A 22,022-nucleotide genomic window follows, 5' to 3' on the forward strand; every position below is an offset into this window, starting at 1 on the left:
AATGGAATTACGGATTTCCACGTGGTCTATAATGGAAAATGGCCAGTAAGGGTGCTACGGAGGGTGAAGGCAACATGAAAGTGAGTGGATGCTTTGGTCAGTACCCACTCAAGGATATCCATTAACATGTTGCAACATTATTCACTTTATACTAGGAAAGCCATGTATGGCAGCCTCCTCAGAACTCGGTGTCTGGCAGATCCCCGTCTTGGATTCAGACCCTTGGTTTTGACCTATATTTGGGGGAAGATGCTGGACTTCAGATTATAAAACAAATTATGTCACAGTTAGTGGAAGATGTGTCAAATTACGTTGACAAAATAAAGAGTATTAATATTCTTATCCTTCAAATGTTCCTTACACTCCTAATTATAATAAATACAGAATTCGCTTCAATGGTGAAGCAACAAACTACTAACCTTTCAACCCTCTAAAGCAATGGGTGGCTACAATGACATCCCTCTGCCCATAAAACCTTTTTGTTTTCAGTTACAATTTATGGAGGTAACATCTAAGCCTGAGCTTTCTCTTTACTTTAGGAATCTGAATACCACAGTGCACGCTTTTACTGTCTGCTCTTTCTAAAACCAGATAGGACACTGATTTTTTTTTTAATAAATGATAATGCAATCATCATCATCAGCAGCAGCTTTCTGAAGTTGACTTGGATCCAGTAATTCATGATAAAGACAGTGCAGAAGTAAACCTGTCTTACTTAAAGATAGCAGTTAAGTGGTTAGATGTAAAGTTTCACCCAATATTACGTTTAGAGCCAAGACTACTTTAGCAGCAACGTGAAGCAGTTACTTAAAAAAAAAAATAAACAAACACATTTAATAGCCAATAAGGATTCTCTAACTTTATTGTTTTACACAGCTGACATGTCTTACTTTTGTTATTATTTATAATATATATACACTACAGAATATAAAGTTTTGTTGAATTTAGGCAGTTCATGAAATTTTATACACCTACAGGGATGCAGATTTTTGGTGCTTTAAAGGAGGAATCTTTTTAATAATTAATGCTGTTATACTGTGCTAACACTATCATTGGCTTCACAGACAGTATATGTCTAAAGAAAAATTGTTTTGCGAGAAATTTGCAAATAGACCTGGAGAGTCCAATATAGTGCAAAGCTTCCTACAATGGCATAAACACATGGGGGACTGCCTATATACACAACATCTCATGGGGAAGTCCTATCCACATTAAGTACAGAGCGTTCTCTTGGTATCTCTCACTGCAACCTGAAAAGTTAATACATTACTTCTCTTCTGAGGGTGAGGACGAAGTAACCAATTTATTTATAAATTCATTGTTATCAAGAATAGCCTACTAGCGGTCTCAATCGATGGAGGTCTATTTTGGAACTACTAAATTTAGTGCTTGCTGTCATACAACACACACAGACTGGATATCAGTGAAGCAGTAAACTGACAAATTTATTTTAACTTTAGAATGTGTTCTCATTTAAATATATGTGTACATAATTTGTGTTGTATACATCAAACACATACATATCTATATATCTAATTTACTTTGTTCTACTAAGCCACAGCAAGCACTAGCAAAGGGGGACACTTTTCTGTTCTCTCTAAATACTTGAATGATTGTACTGCTATTAGTATACACAAAATGAAAAGGCACAGCTCAGCAAATAAAGCAGATACAGTTTACTAAAAGGAATAAAATGTCATAACTTGTAGTTAAGTTATGTTATAAAGAGTTTAACACACATTTCCTTTTTGTACTTGCTCGGTTATTTGGCTAACTGTGGCCCAAATTTAGCTTAAATTGCTACGAGTAAGTTAATATGCCTACAGAAATGAGTGATTATCTTTAAGAGGGAAGCTTGCCTAGTGTGAAAATAAACCACTATTAGATATTTAACCTTCTTCTTACATTCATTCTGAGATAAATGGAAATGTCACCTAAAAGAGTTGCTGAATGGCATCACTGTAGTTTAACTGGTATTCAAGTATCATGGGCTTACCTAATTCTGACACATTACTTGTTCCTTCCACTGCATTATGCATAACTCTTTACCTTCTGTGCAGAATCCCTAGTACGACATATTGCCAAATATAAAACTGCTGTTCTGTGTTTCACGCAAAGCCTGCCTTGTCCCAACAATGGTCCATACAAATATTCCTGTTTCTACCTCATTTCAATGGCTAAAAACAGTCCTTTATACAATAAACTACAAGATAATTTGCCATCTTCAGCACAATGTGTTGAGATCCCCAACCTTCTCTAATGCAGTATGAAAATCCCTTTAAAAGTACACGTCAAATCTTAGTCCCTGTCCCCTGGAATCCTAAATGCAGAACCCCTTTGCCTTATTCAAATGCCAAATGAACAGCCCCTTGAATTCATGCCATACTAAAAGGATATTCGCTAGTCTGCAATGAAATGTGACAAATGAATAGTACGTCTGGGAGTAGCGACAATCATGAATGCCTAACCCGGTACCTGCACACATCAGGAACCTCAAAAGGCATTATTCTTTTGGCAATTTTGTACCCAACAGAAAGAGCTCACTGTTTTCAGTAAAACAGTTAACAGTTTCCCCCAGAAATGAAAGATTGTTATATCAGAAGGAAACCTTGGACTCAAAGTCCATAGCATTGCGCTAACACAACACAATGTACAGAGTCCTTGGTCTCCATACAACATATGACAAAAGGGAGTCCATGGTTCCTTCAAACACCAAATGACAGAATACATCCAGTCTCCCTCACGCAAAACATGACTGAGATCACGGTCTTTCCTCAGACACATGACATATTGATTTCATAGTTTCCCTGAGACACAACAGTCCAGATTGAGACCATAGTCTTACTCCATACACAAGACGAAAGGTTGAGTCCATGAGCTCCAGCTAACATAAAAATCATACATACCACTCTGACAAAACATATCTGACAAAACATAACAGAACCGTCCACACTCTCCCTCTAACACACAAGAGAGTCCACTCTTTTTCTCTCTCCGACACAATAAGTATCCACAGGATCTCTCTAACACAACATGACAGATGGGATTCACAGTCTCCCTTCAATACAAAGAGTGCACAGTCTCACTCTAATACAACACAACGATGCAAATCGAGTCCATGCTTTTTCTACAAAACAAAACAGATTTCACTGTCACCTTCTAATGCAACAAGTCACTCAAAGCAACACCCTTAAGGCATCTGAAATGGACTTTCCAAAACAACAAACATCCCCATTTCACCAATGCAACAAAATAGCTAATGTTTACCTTTAATAAAAGATATTGGTCAATGGCACCCTAGAAGAACTCAGAACTTATTTCCACTTCAAAGCAAAATGCAGAACCAACTTTTGCTCCATTGCAAGGCACAGAACCTACTATCTTTATTAAAAACAATTCACAGCCTACAGTATCCTCAAACATATAAAAAAAAGATAAATTGTTCCTTTACAATGCAACATCACTGCCCTGGCTTTCAATATACCTAACTCCTTTTAGTTTTCTTCTGGCAATCTCACACACACACACATACACACACACACATTGCCCCATCATTCCACAATAAAATACAAAAGAAAACAAATCATACACAACACTTCTAATACAGTAATCAGCCTGTTTTGCTGAACATGTTGCCTTACAAATCATGAAAAAGGCTTATGAATTTTAGGGATAATGCAGCTTACGGAAGAGAACAGTTTCAAAACCGGTGTTAACCATTTGTGAAGGGGTACTGCTGTAAACAAGAAATATGTGCTAGCAGCTCATACCCCTGTAGCTGAACAACCTCTCTGTCTAACACAACCCACCCACAGACAAAGCACTAGTGGCATTTTCTTACCTACAGCAAACTATGGTAAAACTTTACACCATCCTTGATCTTAGAAGATGCACAGCTTTACTGCAACTCATCTTACTTCCACTGTAATACAACATACAATTCCTTTATTTCAGTAGTGAAATTTAGGTAAACAAACCTACATGCATTTAAATGTTTAGCTTATCCCAAGAATTTAATACAGCAGCATTAATTATTTTTAAATTGCATAAACAGTGTTTTCGTAACCTGATGATAAAGCTACATTTTTTTTCTCACAGCCCTCTAACCTCAAGCATCACAGGTGGAAAAATAAACAGGGACAGTTTGTAAGTAATGGGAAACTTACAAAACCAACACAATAAGACTTCTGTTAATCAACATTTATTGAAGAATAGGAAGTAACTTAGATGCACTCTTATGTTTGCTTTTTAGCTGTCTTATACTGCCTGCCTTACTTCAAATTGTAACTAGAAATGTTCAGGCTAGCTGCAACAGTATGGCAAGGCTGCCAATAGCTACCCAAGCACAATACATCACTGCTCTATAGTTTTGGGTCTTCAGTTTGACTACTCTGAATACCAGTTTATACTATCAATAATAGCGTCTAGTCTAATGAAAAATGACTTCTATTCCACCAACTGCTACTCCTTTATAACACTGTTGATTGCAAATGCAATACTGTTCATTTCCTGACTGCACTACACCTTATTACCACCGCAGGTACATCATTTCACTAATATGCCCAGTTCAAATCAAACTGATGACCAAGCAGCACACCGTGAACCTGATGACTCCCATGCAGTTACACTATACAATCTGGATATTTACAAACATAACTAACCCTTCCACTCAACAACCCTTTTCATGTACAAAATACCTAATTGTTACAGTTAAAGTATAATGACATGCAAATATAGGCCAGTTTATGATATGGAAATGCATATGAATATGAGTTACTGTGCTTTTACAGTGACAAAATAGCACATTGTGTATTCCTCCTTATACTGCTGCAGCTATGCTTGCCATACTTACATCTTACACCTTAAGCACTAAGCTCAATGATGTGTTCTACCATGTTCACACACAATATATATTTATATTTTGATTATTGCATTGTAACACATTTATATTGGAAGCCCAGGAACAAAGGATGTAATTATTAATGTCTCTCTCTTTTTCAAGTCTGCCTTGCTATCGGACAAGCAGTACGAGGAGGAAGCTTCAAAAAGCAAACAGTGCATTCCCAGACCATCCTTTTGGTCACTACAAGTAAACATTTTCAGGAATGCCCATTCTTACATATAAAAAAAGATGCAGAAAATGTCATATTATATTACAATATACTATACAGAATTAGTATTCATAATGTGTTATCACAATATTGTCTTACTACAGGATAGGAATACAGTAATTAGGCTTTACGGTGTATTATACACATATCAGCAAGATATAATATATCATGACTTTAGCATTTGTAAGATTCTGTGCCGACAGACATGGCTGGATTAACAAAAAGGCTGATGGAGTTGCAGCTCCTGTTTCTACAACCACTTTAGCTTGAAATCCCGAGGTACAGTCGCAACAAATAAATAGGCACCTTATAATTTTCAGATCCAGGCACATGAAATCCATAAACCACTACTGCGTACAGAAAGCTTTAAATATGTGCATGCATATGTACTGGTTTAGTAATATTCTCTTTTGTGCCAGCTGACTATTAGAAATGGATATGTCATTACTTTATTCAACTAATGACTGGCATTCTTGACTAACATACAACTTGTCTGTGTTGCTGTATGTACATATTCTGACTGCATTTACTATCCTTAGTCAACATCTAATGCAACCAAGCAAGTTTCAGTACATAAACCTTCCATGTGCAAATTTCATTTAAACTTAACCATATATGTGAATGTTTTATTATTTATTCTGTGTATCAAACATCTACCCTACACATATAGGCTAAAAGCCCTGTCCCTCTACTCAGTCTCATACAAACTCCTCAGAGGTGACCTCTGTTTGGCATACAAAGCAATTTCAGACTCTGCCTTGATGGGACTGCTGCATAACACTCGAGTAACCCACACGTGTGACCTCATCCTGGTATGTGACACCAATTGGACTTGTTGGCTGGACAGATTTCTGTCCCAGAGATTTTCCCTTTTGTGGAATAGACATGTCAAGCTGAGTACCTCATTAACTCTTTTTAAGCACAAACTGGATAACTGGATGGGGAAATGAAAACACACCACTAGGATTCCACCTGTGTCCCTGCTGGACAGGGACATCGCATGCTGACTTGTCAGAACATGGGATAAATTCTTGGCTAGGCTTGTAAGGGCCTCAGGGCCAATAGTCTAGTAACTTCCTATGATCCCTATCTGTCTACTGCAACACATGCCAGGTACCTTCACATACTGCATTATGATACACACTGTGTTAAATAGATGTCCTTAAAAAGACAGTGGTTATTATGTTTCAATATTTATGGACTTAACCCCTGTACACTTTAATGTCAGGATTAAGTATGTGCATACTTAAGAAGCATAATGCATAGTATACCTTTCAACAACCATTAATTTTTCGGAAAGTCCCTAATTTTATCTCAAAATTTAGCTCTGATTCTCCTAAAATTGAATATTCTTTAGAGAAAGGTGGTGGATTACATGCAGTAAACACTGATAAATTGTTTTGGCTATTGTGCAGTGTTTTATCCCCAAGAAATTCATGCACGTTTGGGAGTTCCTAGGTTGACTGACAGGTGATAGGGGCTTGGTGCTGTTGACTGACAGGTGATAGGGGCTTGGTGCTGTTGACTGACAAAACTATTAATGCCATGTGTACAGTGACTCTGTTTTACTTATGCCTGCGTGTGAAAACAGATTAATTTTATTTCAGTACCATGACATTAATCTGCCTACAATAAAACACTGATGGCTCCTAAACAAAAGCTACCATAATATTTGGAACATTAGCCCATTAAGCCTTCAGTACAATGTTATTACCTTATGCCAAAAGTATTTTTCCATATTTCTAATCTGCTTTATAAAGCATTATTAGATGCCACATCAAGGAACCACTTGCAAACCTGGAACAAAAATCAACAGCAGAATGTGTTTTATATATATATATATATATATATATATATATATACACATACATACATACACACACACCAATACATGTACACACAGACGTGTGCGTAATAGTTGAAATTGCCTTCATTATAATTCTTTTAAAGTGCTGTGTAAATTGTGCAAGGATATTAACAGTCAGTTACCATTTCTAGTTGTGCCTTTCTATTCTACTATCCAGTACTACAGTACTGACAGGTGATGTGAAGCGTAGAAATGACACCCTGGACCCCATGTGCAAAAAAATGAGGAAAGGGGGTGTGTGGATGGATGTAGAGTGTTGTGATATAACTGGTAACCAGTGGATGGATGTAGAGTGTTGTGATATAACTGGTAACCACAGTTACAGACTGTTCTTTAGAAAATACATTTTAATTTACAGCCTCTTTTTCTTGCAACTTTCAAATAGAACAGATCTAGCATTTAAAAATGTGTACTTAATTTGGCACATATTCCCTAACTACATTTATCTTTGTCTCCGATTCTGGAAGGAAAAGATTCCGAGATCTGACCTACAGTAACTAAGACGGAGCTTTACTCTTGAGGTCTCCAGTGGAAGGTAGAAATTCTATACCTACTTAGCTATCACGCCACAATACAATTACTAAATAAAATGTCACTATTTACTAATTTTCCTCCGTATTCAGACATAAAATAGACCCACCTGAAACATCTAATTTTGTTTCCAGCTTCTACTACAAAAGAAATTAATTAAACATTTCAGCGATATCCATGGTAAATAGCGAGATGACTGTGCATCAATTATCGTAACGCATGTCAGCATCGCGTTGGCAAACAGAACTGAGGGTCAGTGGCAAGCCACACACAGAAAATAAACTAAGACAACTATTTATCATCTAATATGATCTAATACATTTCATCTAAGCCTCTACTTTATCCATACACAACGCATTTAACCACTGCAAATGACACCATATCCACTGCTTTCAATGGAACACTGTATATAGAATATTAAGCCTTGCCTCTGTGCATCCATTGCTTATATTTCTATATTGCTTTTCCGACTTCCTACTTCGTCTTCAACAGCTTGGCGCATTCAGATGGCGTTATGGAAAATTGTGTCGCTTTAAGTGACGCCACGAGTGTACATAACTGGTTGTCTCTCCCTGAGATTTCTCTGTCAAAATTGCCATCTAATGGACAAAGGTGGCTGTTACATTTCTTTGTAGAATAAGTCATGGAATTTGTTTAGACGGAAGCTAGATGTAACTGCATGGGCAACTTGGAGTAAAACGTTACAGCCTTGTTGTTTCCCAATGGGTCTGAATAAATATAACTTTTTTAAATAACCATCAGAAAGATCCCATACAGTATAGCAGTTAGATTTAGAACGACGTCTATAACACAAGAAAGCCGCAACACCTACCTGCAGGAACTAAATTCAAACAGTATTTAAACCAGTACAATTTTCCTAGGTAATCTAAACTACCGAACTATAACTGGGAAACCTGCAACACCACTAGTGCACAAGCACAGAAAGTCCTGGAACTTGTAAATACAAATGCCTTGAAAAAATTACAGCACACAATAGGAGGAATAACATCTACGTCTTGGATCTTCATTTCTAGTATATGTGCCTTGCACAGTCCCTTGCATGTCTAGCTCTCAACCTTTTAGCTCAAGAAATCTGGACAAAGGCCCAAAAATAGGGACAGAGTTTACATTTTGCACTATAAACTTGAAAGTTGTTAGAATAACATGATTTATGATGCCATGCATTTTCTGAAGGATATGAAGTCTGAAACTCAAATGTATGCCATTATATTTATATGCGACTTCAGTCCTCAGTGATTTGCCAGAAAACCGCAAATTGTATGAGGAAAAGACCAAAAACATGAAACAAAAATCTGGACAGTTGAGAGGTATGCTGACTGTAAAGCAGTCACCTTTGAAATAAAACTGAAACCACAGATCCTACCACCCAAGGTACTTTTAGAAAGTTCTTTAAAACAGACTACCCTCTGCTATATGATGTATTGTTAAACTTAAAATCACCACCAAACCCAGTTAACTCCACTAAGTACACAGAAACGTATACCAGCATGTAAACAGCTACATAGATCAGGTGTCCTGTAGAAGCAAGTGCAGGGCAAACAACAGAAACAAACCCAAATGGTGGAACCATAATATCAACAAGCTTTTTAATAAAAGGAAAATAATTTAGACCAAATATAAGAAGAGTATTTATCAGCATGTCAGAGCTCTTGTCATTGAAATAAACAATTCATGAGCTTAATAGAAATCCACAAAAGCCAAATTTCAGACTAAAATAGCTACGCAAGCCAGACACAGTCACATGACATTTTCAGTTATGCTTGTAATCTCAAGAGCACAACACAGCAATATGCTGAGCTGATTGTAAATGATATTAACTACACTGAGGCTGAAGATATTGTGAACCTACTGGCTGATAAATTTAGCTCTAATTTTCTCTCTTTCTCTCCTCCATCCGTCCATCAAGATATACCTGAAACTGGCTTGCTTCCAGCTATCATACAAGACCAAGTCCTGAAAGTGCTATCCAATGCTACAAATACTGCATTGATGGGTTCTGACAATATCCTTGGATGCAGACGAAATAGCATGAAGCATAATTTAGCCACACCCCTAACAACACTGTTCAATCTCAGCCTCCATACAGGTTTTGTACTAAACGAATGGAGAACAGCTACAGTCATTCCTCTGCATAAGGAAGGACCTTCCACAGACCCATACGTCTAGCCAGCCTCATATGCAAAGCCATGGAAAGAATCAGTCAGGACATAGGGAAACTTGAAACACTGGACCCATCTCAAGTTAGGATTCGTCAAGGGCTGCTTACTCAAACTGGTAGATTTTTTGAAAGGTTACCAAAGCAATGGATGAAGGTAAAATGGTGCACACCACATACCTCAACCTGGCCAAAGCTTTTGACACAATTCCTCACTCAGGCATAGTAGAAAAGGTAAATAAACTGTGAATACCCCCCCCCCCATGTCACCCGCTGGATAGTTAACTGGCTCAAAGATAGGACACAGGAAATAAAAATAGGGGAAGTCACCTTCACAAAGACAGAGATAGGACACAGGAAATCAAAATAGGGGAAGTCACCTTCACAAAGAGACCATTTACTTGTTGAGTCCACCAGTGTTCCCTGTTGAGACCTCTCCTGTTTGGCATCTACTTTTCTAAAGTAAAAGCCAATACCAAAGGGCTTTGGCTAGCTATGTTTGCAGATGACTGCAAGCTAGGAGCAGTCATTGAATTCCGAAATGACTTAGCCATCCTGCAGGAAAGTTTGCCCCAAATAAATAAACAACTACTGTAGAATCATGGACTGAAACTAAATGCCAAAAAATGCATTGCTGTATCATTTGGGAAGTCATCTATATCAGGGAACTACCACATTAACAATGCATCCGAAATGGATGACACAGTTGGTCTGGATTTGAACAGTGACCTAACTTTTGATCAACATATGTCCATTGTTGTAAGAAAGTCCTTCTATATTACGCAGCTTATAAACAAAGGGATTAGGTCTAGATCTAGGCAAATCATTGCCACCCCTTTCCTCAGCCTCCATTAGGCCAATTATTGAATATAATACTCCCTCTGGCATATATCTGTCCAGACACATGGAATAACTGGAATGCCCACAGAGATACCTTACTAAAAGGATATAAGGCTTAAACAACATGTCTTACATGGACAAATTCAAAGCCCTGTCACTACAGATTGCTAAGAGGTGACTTGTGGGATACAAGGTATCATCCATATCAAAACCGATGGATTTACTGCATATCAGCAAGTCAAATGGTATTAGAAATACTCTGTCTAGGGATCAAAACCTCTTCTGCAAAATAAACAGAACTTTTTGGAGGAACAGGTCTTGCACAGGATACCGCTGGTCTGGAATACAAAGTTCATCCCTGTCTATATTCACGTGCAACTTGGATCTATGTTGGGAAACAGAAATTTACCTCAGGACTACCAGTCTCTAAAAATGGATGTTCTTGGCAATTTGTAGATTTTGTAAATAGCAATGTACTACTAATGGGCAGAGGCAACTCCTAAATACTTTATCCCATGCATGTATCCCCCCAAATGATTTATAGTATGATCCTAATTATTCTCATTAGGGTAATATATAATTATCAACCATGGGATGGGTACTGCCACTCTCAAACCAAATGGGATAGGTTAATTCAAGCACAAAACGGAAAACTGGCTAGGCTTAAAATGGTACTCAAGGGTGGCTAGCCAATACTTAGCTATTACCTATAACAAGTTTGAGTAATTATATATATTTCTAATTTTGCATAATAATACCGGATACATGCTTCTATTGGTTGTTTGTGCAGACCACTGTATTTCTGAAGAGATGAAAGTTTGCTTTAAAAGGAATACTAACAAACAAAATGCACAAAACTATGTAGTTTATGTACATAAATTTAGTATTTCAAGGAAGTAGTTACATGCTTTTATACCGAACATCAAAAAGTCTTGGCTGTGCTTAAATAGGTAGAAAAGAAATAATTTATATTCAAAGTAAGCATTGCATAATTTTTCCATCAAAAAAGGCTTACCAACTTAGCCTGACTTTTTTCGGTGTCCCCTTCTGTTATTGTTCCAGCTTGGCACCTCACTGACCTAGAGCTATATAGGGTGTACCAGGCAATCTCCCTAACCCCCAGACTTACTCCTGTGTACATGCTAAAGTCAATCATGGATCCTATAGGTATCCCAGGGACTCAGCCATCTCTGCATCCATCTGAAGATTTTTTCTTGAATTCCCTACCCACTCTTTTCTCCCTCACTACAACATAGTTGCTTCCAAGGGTGGGCATGCAATGGGATTGTTGTGGCATATCACTCACCTTCATGGCAGCTCAGCCAGGTTCAGCCTTCCTCCTCTTTGGACCATGCTTCCTCCCAATGACATCCTTAGACTCCAGCAGGGATCATCACAGGAGATGCTGACATCACTGCTCTCATCCCTGGATAGGCATGCCCATCCTTCCCTGCTGTTCCATCAGTCACACAAGCTGCTAATTGAACCTGGGTCACCTGGTACTTAGTCAGGGTTTTATCCTTGTATGCCACTATAACAGCTACTACTAACATACCCTAACCTGGAGCTCCTGGAGATTCAAATCACCATTAACAAATCCAAGTATTACTTCATTCCTAGCTACAGATTCCCACCGATGTCCCTCAAAAGTCAAGGAAATGATCTTAATACCATTTAGGGTTAAATCATACCTCTCAACCTCCAAGTGCAAGAAATCTGGACAAAGCCAAAAATAATGGGGGGACAAAGGCCCAAAAGAAGGGACATATTTTAAATATTGCTTCTATAAATGAAGTTACAAGAATAACATGTTATGTGTTAGCATTCATTTTCTGAAAGATATAAAGTCTGAAACTCAACTGTATGTCATCATTTAGTGACTTCGGTCCTCAATAAGTTGCCAGAAAACCACAAATATTGTGAGGAATGGACCAAAAATATGATATAAAAATCTGGATATTTGAGAGATATTGATAAAATACTAAGCCAAATACCTTCTTGCTAGTGGGACTTCAGTTACAAAGTATTAATTGTCATACTCAAACCTCTAAAAATGGATGTTCTTAGCAATTTGTAGACTTTGTAAATAATGTACTAGACCAATCAAAACCAAGAAATCTAAAGGTATTATTGCTTAATGCTAGGAGTCTAAACAAAAAACTCCACTCCCTAGAAGCTCTCTTCACCATAGAGCATGCTTATGTCTGTGTGGTCAATGGTTTAAAGCCATGGAGAGCACACCAGCAGTGCAAGGTTATAATGCCTTCCACACATTTAGACCAGCCACTACACAGACATGGACTAAAGGTGGAGGTGTCTCTATTTACATCAAAAATAAATATACCTCAAGGCTGGTCAAACAGGACAATGCACTTGAGCTGCTCCATGTTCAAATCACCATAGGCAAAATCCAATACCACTTCCTTGCAAGCTATAGGTCCCCCTGAATGACCCAGGAAACCCATACCATGTATTTAAACTTAATGGAAACAGTCACCATTTAACCCAATACCATATTCATGGGCAACTTTAATTACCCCACTATTAACTGGGAATCCTATATGACACCAGATGTACAGGCACAAAAGACTCCTGGATTTTGTAAACACAAACTCCCTGGACCAGACAATCAATACACCAACCAGGAGTGCAACCATACTGGATCTGGTCCTAACTAATAAGGGACAGTGCTGCACACCCCCTACTGTAATGACTTCCCCAGTAAGGCCAGACCACAGAATGGTCTCCTTTGAAGTAAAAATAAAACCTGGACCCCCATCTAAACCTGGAATATTCAGGAACTACTCTAAGGCTAACTTCCTGCTATTAAGTGATAACTTGGCAAACTTTCAAGCCCCGATAGACCCTGAGAACATTGCTGCCTCTTCAGAACTGTTCATAAAAACCCTGTACAAGCATGTTAACAGCTGCATAGAGGGAGCTGTGCTCACCAGGAAGAAGTACAAAACTAACTCAAAAAACAAGCCACACTGATGGAATCAGAAAATCAATAGGCTGTGTAACAGAAGGAAGAAAATCATGGCAAAAATTAGGAGTTGCAACACCCATCAGGATAAAAGCACTCTCAACAAACTAAACAAACAACTCAGTCGACAAATAAAGTCTACCAAAGCCAAATCTGAGGTAAATTTGCCCTCCCAAGCCAAGGACAACCACAAGGCATTCTTTAGCTATGTCCGCAACCTCAAAGGCAATACATAATTGTGTGCAGAGCTCATTGTAAATGGAGCCACCTATACTGAGCCAGAAGATATAGCAAACCTAATGGCTTGGTAAATTCATCTCCAAATTTACCTCTCTCCTCCTCAACTTTCCCTCAGGAAATATAATCAAATATAAGTCCCACTGTTATCACTAGGGAACAGGTCCATAATGCTCTCTCTAAGGCCAAGAACACTGCATCAATGGGTCCAGACAGTATCCCAGGATGCCTTCTAAATAGCATGAAAAATTACCTATCAGGCCGTCTGGAATTGCTATTTAACTGTAGCCTCCAAACAGGCTTAATGCCTCATGAATGGAGAATAGCAGCAGTCATCCCTCTGCACAAGGGTGGGCTATCTACAGATCCTGGAAACTACAGACCCATAAATCTCACTAGTCTTATATGTAAAACCATGGAAAGAATTAGCATGGCAATGAGTAATAGTGATATAGTAAACTTCCACACACTGGACCCAACCCAGTTTGGTTTCATCAAGGGCAGGTCATGCTTACTCAGCCTGGTGGAATCTTTGAGAATGTCACCAAAGCAATAGATGAGGGCAAAAACTTCACACTGGCTACCTTGACCTGGCCAAGGCATTTGACACAATACTCCACTCAGGCATTGTTGACAAACTCATGTGTTTAGGTGGAAACCCGTATGTCACCTGGTGGTTAGCCAACTGGCTCACAGACAGGACCTAGAAATTTAGAAATGGGGAGTCTACCTCTACAAAGAGGCCAGTCACAAGTGGAGTCCCTCAGGGTTCAGTCCTTGAACTGCTCCTTTTTAGCATTTACTTCTCTGAAGTCAAGGTCAATACCAATGGTCTCTTGCTGACTACATTTGCAGATTATTGCAAATTTGGAGCTGTTATTGAATTCCACACTGACACAAATGTTCTCCAGGAAGGGCTGACACAGACAAACAACTGGTGTCAGAGCCATGGACTAAATGGCTAAGAAATGCATAATAATATCCTTGAGGATGTCATCCACCCCTGGTAACTATCATATTGACAAAACACCCCTTAGAGTTGACCCAATAGTCAGGGACTTAGGGATGCACATAGACCATCACATGTTTACAGTAGTGAGAAAAATCATTCTGTGTTGCACAACATATAAACAAAGGTATGGCATCTAAGCCCAAGGAAGTCATTGTTACACTGTATTCAGCATTCATTAGACCTATCATTGAGTACAATGCTCCCTTTGGCATGAACCTAAGCAGACATATCCAACAACTGGAACGTGTACAGAGGTCCCTCACTAAAAGAATACAGGGCATAAGTAAAATGTCCTATGCAGACTGCCTCAAGGCAATATCCCTGTATTCTGTCTCCTACAGGCCTTTGAAGGGAGATCTATGCCTGGCATATAGAGTATTGTCAGACTCCACTTTGATGGACCTCCTGCACATCCACAAAACAAACATCACCAGAATTACCCATTCTAAAGACTTAAACATTGCCTGTGACATAAATAAGACTTGCTGGAGAGACAAGTATGTGTCCCAGAGACTACTCCATGTCTGAAACAGGCTCCCCATTCATATGAAGTGGAGTTCCTCCCTAACCCAATTCAAGTGCAACTTGGACAATTGGATGGGGAACAGGAAATCCATCCCTGGTTTGGCACCTATGTCTCTACTGGACACAGGTAACCTGTAAATAGTTAATTTCCCAGGTCCATGCTTACATTTATCAAGGGTATCAGAACTTGTCAGAGATTTAAGATGCATGGCTAGGCTTAAAAAGACTTGTGGTCGTTAGCCTAGTAAACACTTATGAACCTATAAAGCTGTCTACCAGAGGCCCTAATGTCTGTGACTTGGTCCTTAGCAACCTAGTTCCCACCTGTACCCCTCCCTACTTCTTATCCATGGATAAAATACTTACTTCATAGGATTCATAATCAATAATCTTCTCTGTCAGACAGTGCTACTAAAGCAGCACCAAATGAGACAGTCCATACAGATTTCATGAGGGCAAGCCTACTTCACCTTATAGAAGACCTATGCAACATTCTCAACAACCTCCACCCATGAATAGACCTGAGAGATGGCCTGCTGTATTCACTTCCATTTTTTTGCCAGGACTTAAACAGCTGCATAGAAGCATCCATACTCATCCACCCTTAATAAAATAGTACATTCAGGAAGAGACCTCTCTGATAGAACTCTCACATTACTAATCTGTTTAACAAAAGAAGAAATATAATGTAAAACATGTAAGAAATCCCCATTCTGGTACCACAAGACCCCAGTGCAATGTGCCAACAAGAAACTTAAAAGCAGTATTAGAAAATGTAAAGCAGAGTATGAAGTTAAGGTTGTTACATGTTGTTACACATATCAAGGGAAACTTCAAATCTTTCTTTCAGTTATGTTAGGAAGTTAAGAAATAATGTGCAACAGAGCACTGAGCTCATTCATTTTAATAGCACACATTCCAATCCCAAGGATATAGTCTTATATGCAAAGCCATGGAATGTGTCATAGCAGAACTCATTTATGTAGACATGGGTCACTTAAGTGATTTAAACTCTAATCAGTGCAGCTTTGTGAAGTGCAAGTCCTGTCTCCTGAACTTAGTTAACTTCTCTGAAAAGGTTGCAGAGGCTGTGGACAGTGGTCACTCTGTGCATGCTGCTTATCTCAACCTGGCAAAGGCTTTTGGCATTATTCCCCTGTGCTAGTATTAATGAACATTTAGGCAAATTTAATGTAAATCCTAAATTGCTTGCTGGACTGCAAAGTGGCTATCCAACATATCCCAAGTTGTGAACGTTGCTGGTACCCTCTCTAAAAATAAAGTTTTAACTAGTGGAATACAGCAGGGATCAGTGCTGGGTCCTCTACTATTTGGCAGATATTTTGCAGACATCCAAGCCAATATCCCATAAGTGTAGCTGACCAAGTTTGCAGATCACTATAAGCTGTTATCTTCTCATTCACTGATAATAAACTGCTTCAACAGGAGCTGGAAAAAGCACATGCCTGTTGTACTAAACAAGGTGTCAAGCTAAATGCATAAACATACAGCATAGCAGTGTTCAGCCACCTCACAAGTTATAAGTAGTACTTCTCTTCAGACAGCTATGCATGCCTCTCAACCCCTTAGAACAAGAAATCCATACAAAGTCATAAGTAATGGAGGGACAAAGGGACAATTTTTAAATACTGTTCATGCAAACTTAGATAGTTGATAGAATAAAAGGTTTTGCATTAGCATGAACTTTCTGAAGGGCATGAAGTCTGACATTCAAATGTTTGTCATTATTTTCTGACTTCAATCTTCAATGATTTGCCAATGCTTTCCTAGAAAACCACATTTTTGTGAAAAGTGGACCAAAATATGAGCAAAAATCTGGACATTCTGCAAAAATCTGTACAGTTGAGAGGTATGCCCTATGGTCATAGAAGACCATGGTATTTATGTGGACAGCTCTGTCTTATTCCATTATCATGTTTCCTCTATAGGTTGGAAATCCTTCTATCTGGCACAGTCAGTTTTAAGGGAATATCTTCAAGATCCAAAGAAGTCATCCTACCTCTGTACTCCTCCTTTGTCAAGTCTGTCATTGAATACTGTGCTGCCTTTAATATATACAAATCCAAGCATACTGCTCAACTGGAAAGGTCTCAACAATAACCAAGAAAACTGAAGGCCTTAAATCTTCTGCTATCCAGATAGATTAGTAAACTATCCCTAGATTCAGTAGCCTATCAGCTGTTCCAGTATGACCTGTCTCATTTTTCAAGCCACAAAAGATGCAGTCCTATTTGGTCTCTCATTTCTTCACAAAAGCAGTGACTCTACGCACACTTGTACTAGGAGATCTAAATCTACACCAATAAATAAACACGATTCACTGGAGTGATAGGTTCCTAACTCATCATATTCTCAGCCAGTGGAATGAAGTACTACTGCAAGGTACTGTTAAAACTAGTGCTGGAGTGGATAAAATAAACACAAATTTGCACCAGGGTTATTTTGTATAACCTTGCTAAGTTTGGGAGCTGAGCACTATTAGGTGCTTGTAAAGGAAACAATAACTTTTAAATCTGTTTACAGGTTAGTACTAAGCTAACTGCCCTAGTGAGCCATTTCAAGCTAGCCAATTATCCCTTGTGAGACTCAAACCCCACACCTTGTGTTTGTAAGGCAAACACCTTAACCATTAGGCCACCCTCCCAACTGATTCAATGTGTATTAAATGTTATTATTAAATGTGTATATGGCTAGGCATCCTATGCTTCCCGTGATTGCTTGCCTTGTTATTGTTCCTATGTTCTTGTGTTGAACGCAGCAGAATAAAAATATTCAACCCGTCCCCAGACAAACTTTACAACCTTTCTAAGATCCAGCTCTTCTACTGACACATAAGAAGAAACTGTAATAATCACCTTGAACCTAAATATGGTGATTCTGAGCTTCACAGTATGTCAGACACATTATTACATCAGGGTCAGTATTAGCATATTGGTGATACCTCACAAGTTAAAATTTTGGCCTTTTACCAAGAATACCCACAGCAAGTTTCAACTGTTGGTCCCTTACCAAGAATGATGCTGGCTGACAACACTGAAATCCTTATCAGTGAATCCATTTTAAAATTTTCCCACCCCAGCAATCCCAGTCTGTCATGGTGCTCTCCATCAACATTACCACTTTCTGTCCCACCTCAGTGACAGCTCATTTTTCCAGTGTGTGTGTACATATTATGCATTTGCCCATGTGTTTCCACTTTAGTACAAGCAAATGATCTTTGTCATGTAGTACGCACATAGACTATCTTTAAATTGCAGTGTTATAAACACCTGTACTACATCAAGGTAACCATTCCCACAAAGGTCCATTTGTACAACATCTTCACATAAACTTGCCATCCAACACATGTGAGAGATGCAACCATATAGCCAAACTGGAGGCTAAGCTCTCTCAACTCAGTACTGGCATAACCAGTCAGGAGGAGAAGGAAACCACACACTACAATTCCAGTCTCACATAGACCTACCAAGACAGCAAACCAAACACATAATCACACAAAAACATACTCGGAGGCTCTAAATAAAGATCTGCCTAAGCAGCAGAGACCGCCAAAGCAGACACCCAAGCAACCACTACCCCAAAACAAAACACGTGCAACACATATCTCACAAAGCCAGTGTGCCGAACAGTCACAGCCCTTAAGACTAAACAACACACCTGATACACTTGTAATAGGTGACTCTATCATCAGGCACACTGACGTCACGCTCACCAGGCTGAACAAGGAGAGGGTCACGGTGAGCAGCCTGTCGGGCGCTAGGATCCGCCACATAACACAAGCACTCAGGTCACTCCAAAGCAAGTACAAATATGACTCAGTCATTGTCCATGCTGGTGTGAATGACCTGAGACGTACCTCCCTGGGCTACATGAAAAGAGACATAAAGGAGCTCTCTGAGCATGTAGCCCAGGCCGATATGACCCTGACCTTGAGTAGCATCTTACCCTCACCAAGAATGATGCCACAATATGAAGACAAGATGATCAATTTCAACAATTGGCTTAAGTACTGGTGTCATTCAAAGGGGATCCAATGCCTGTCAGCTTGGGATGATATGCTCGACAAGCCACGATGCTTCACTAGGGATGGCTTGCACCTGTCACCCCTGGGCTTTCGGATATTGGCAAAGGCTCTTGCTACCCCCATCATGCCTTTTTAGGCAAGGCTCAAAAGACAAACCCACCTCCATAGGTATCACAAGGGATAAGAAACTAAGAGTAATGCTACTCAATGCCAGAAGTCTAAACCTCAAGATGCACACACTCGAAACTCTCCTTAGCATGGAAAACATCGATATCTGTGCAGTAACAGAAACCTGGTTTAGGGCTCCCGAGAGCACCCCAGCACTACCAGGTTATACCTCATACCATGCTTTTTGGCCCCAAAACTTGGACTGAACCACAAAAGGAGGGGGAGTATCAATATTCATCAAAGATACCCACACCTCCAGGTTGGTGGCAAAGCACAAAGCATCAGAGACTATCCATGTGCAACTAACAGTGGGTAAAACTGCCTTCCAGTTTATAGCCTGCTACAGACCACCCTCCCAAACCCAGGAACCCCACTCGGCCTTCCTGAGAACACTGGAAAATATGAAGGTCTCTCCAAACACCATTATATTGGGCGACTTCAACTACCCAAACATAGACTGGGAGCATTACTCTAGCTCCAACACCCTAGCCCAAAGGTTCCTAGAATTTATAAACTCAGATGCTATGGAACAACTTGTTACCACTCCCACAAGAGTGGAAAACATACTGGACCTGATCATCACCAACATGGGGACTCTATGCTCCAGACCAGAAGTGTATCCCTCACTGGTAAGATCAGACCATAAACTAATCTCACTGGATATTCACATCCCGACTCCACCCCCTGCCCAGAAAACCACAGTGAAAAACTTTTCTAAAGCAAATTTCACACTCCTCAAAACCGAGGTGGAATCCTTCAAAGCCCCCGGGCCTGTGGAAAATACAGCCCAGACCGCAGAATCCTTTATAAACGCATTCTATGAACACCTTCAGGAATGCATAGATCATGCAATCCCAAATAAAACCAAGACCCAATCCTCCAAAGGCAGACGTCCTGTCTGGTGGACCCCAGCCATAAACAAACTATACAATAGAAGGAGGAAGCTACTAAATGATAGAGCAAAATCGCAAAAAGGGAAGGCATCACTGATCAGTATTAGCAAAAAACTACGGGCACTCATAAAATTGTCTAAGGCCAGCTTCGAGAGAAAAATTGCACAGGACACTAAGGATAATCACAAGGCTTTCTTTAGTTATGTTAGGAACCTGGGTGGTAATTCCCAGATATGCTCAGAATTAGTCCAAAATGACAAAAAATACACCGAACCCACAGACATTGCCAACATCCTAGCTGACAGGTTCAGCGCAAACTTCTCCTCCTCCTCCCCACCAAAAGGCCAAATATCTATCCCAGCAGAGTGCTGCCCCCCTGACATCTCAGATGCGCAGGTAAGAGCCGCCCTCTCCAAAGCAAAAAACACAGCATCAATGGGACCAGATGGTGTCCCGGGCTGCGTCCTACATGAACTCCAAGAAGAGCTAAACCCAAACATAAAGCTACTGTTCAGTCTCAGCCTTACTACAGGATATGTGCCCAAAGAGTGGCGTACAGCAACAGTGGTCCCTCTCCATAAAGGTGGTGCCTCAACGGATCCTGGAGACTATCGCCCCATAAGCCTGACTAGCTTGGTCTGCAAAGCTATGGAAAGGATCATCAGTCCTCATAAATAAAGATATTGGGGACCTACAGACACTGGATCCTACCCAGTTCGGCTTTGTTAAGGGCAGATCCTGCCTCTTAAACCTGGTTGATTTCTTTGAAACAGTCACCAAGGCCATTGACGAGGGGAAGGTGGTCCACACAGCCTACCTGGACCTCGCAAAAGCCTTTGATACAATACCCCACTCGGGCATTATAGATAAGCTCACCAGCTTAAATATAAACCCCTATGTCACTAGATGGATTGCAAACTGGCTCAAGGACAGAACCCACATGGTTAGAATTGCTGGAGCCATGTCAGACTCCAAACCAGTTACAAGTGGTGTCCCACAAGGCTCAGTCCTGGGACCTCTCTTGTTCGGTATATATTTCTTGGAGGTACAGGCCAACACAGAAGGACTGTGGCTGACCAAATTCGCAGATGACTGCAAACTGGGCGCCATAATCGACTCTCCAGCCGACACAAGCTTCCTCCAAAAGGGCCTCATAGAAACAGACAACTGGTGCCAGAGCCATGGCCTCAAGCTAAATGCCAAAAAGTGTATAGTCATCCCCTTTGGCAAAAACAAAGTGCCCACAAATTACCACATAGGTGGTAATCCATTAAGTACAGAAGAAGTAATTAGGGACCTGGGGACCCAAGTTGATAGCAATCTCTCATTTGACAACCATGTGGCCAAAGTGGTTAGAAAAACATTTTATATAGCCCACCTAATCATGAAGGGATTCACATCTAGATCAGGGGAGGTCATCGTGCCTCTTTACTCATCCCTCATCAGGCCCATAATTGAGTACAATGCCCCTTTTGGGATGTACCTTACCAGACACCTGCAGCAACTGGAAAGACCCCAAAAGTACCTCACCAAGAGGATCAAAGGGCTCAAACAGATGCCATATGCTGCCCGGTTAAAGAAACTCCAGCTCTACTCAGTGGCATACCGCCTGTTCAGAGGCGATCTGTGCC

General features: G+C 39.9%; 1 protein-coding gene across 3 annotated transcripts in view; it reads right to left on the bottom strand.

The window, feature by feature from the left end:
* Positions 1-8,035, bottom strand: part of TMEM230 (transmembrane protein 230) — a 146,587-nt gene extending 138,552 nt beyond the window's left edge. The window contains exon 1 of one of the 3 annotated variants that reach the window (XM_044083144.1): positions 7,938-8,034. The gene's annotated coding sequence lies outside the window, so the exon portion shown is untranslated. Of the gene's footprint in view, positions 1-7,618; positions 7,890-7,937 lie in introns of those variants that run through there. The other 2 variants (XM_044083145.1, XM_044083146.1) reach the window with 2 other exon arrangements.
* Positions 8,036-22,022: the final 13,987 nt, after the last annotated feature.

The sequence above is a fragment of the Protopterus annectens genome, chromosome 9.part0 (genome assembly GCF_019279795.1).
Source record: "Protopterus annectens isolate FY-2018-M chromosome 9.part0, PAN1.0, whole genome shotgun sequence".
NCBI lineage: Eukaryota > Metazoa > Chordata > Ceratodontiformes > Protopteridae > Protopterus > Protopterus annectens.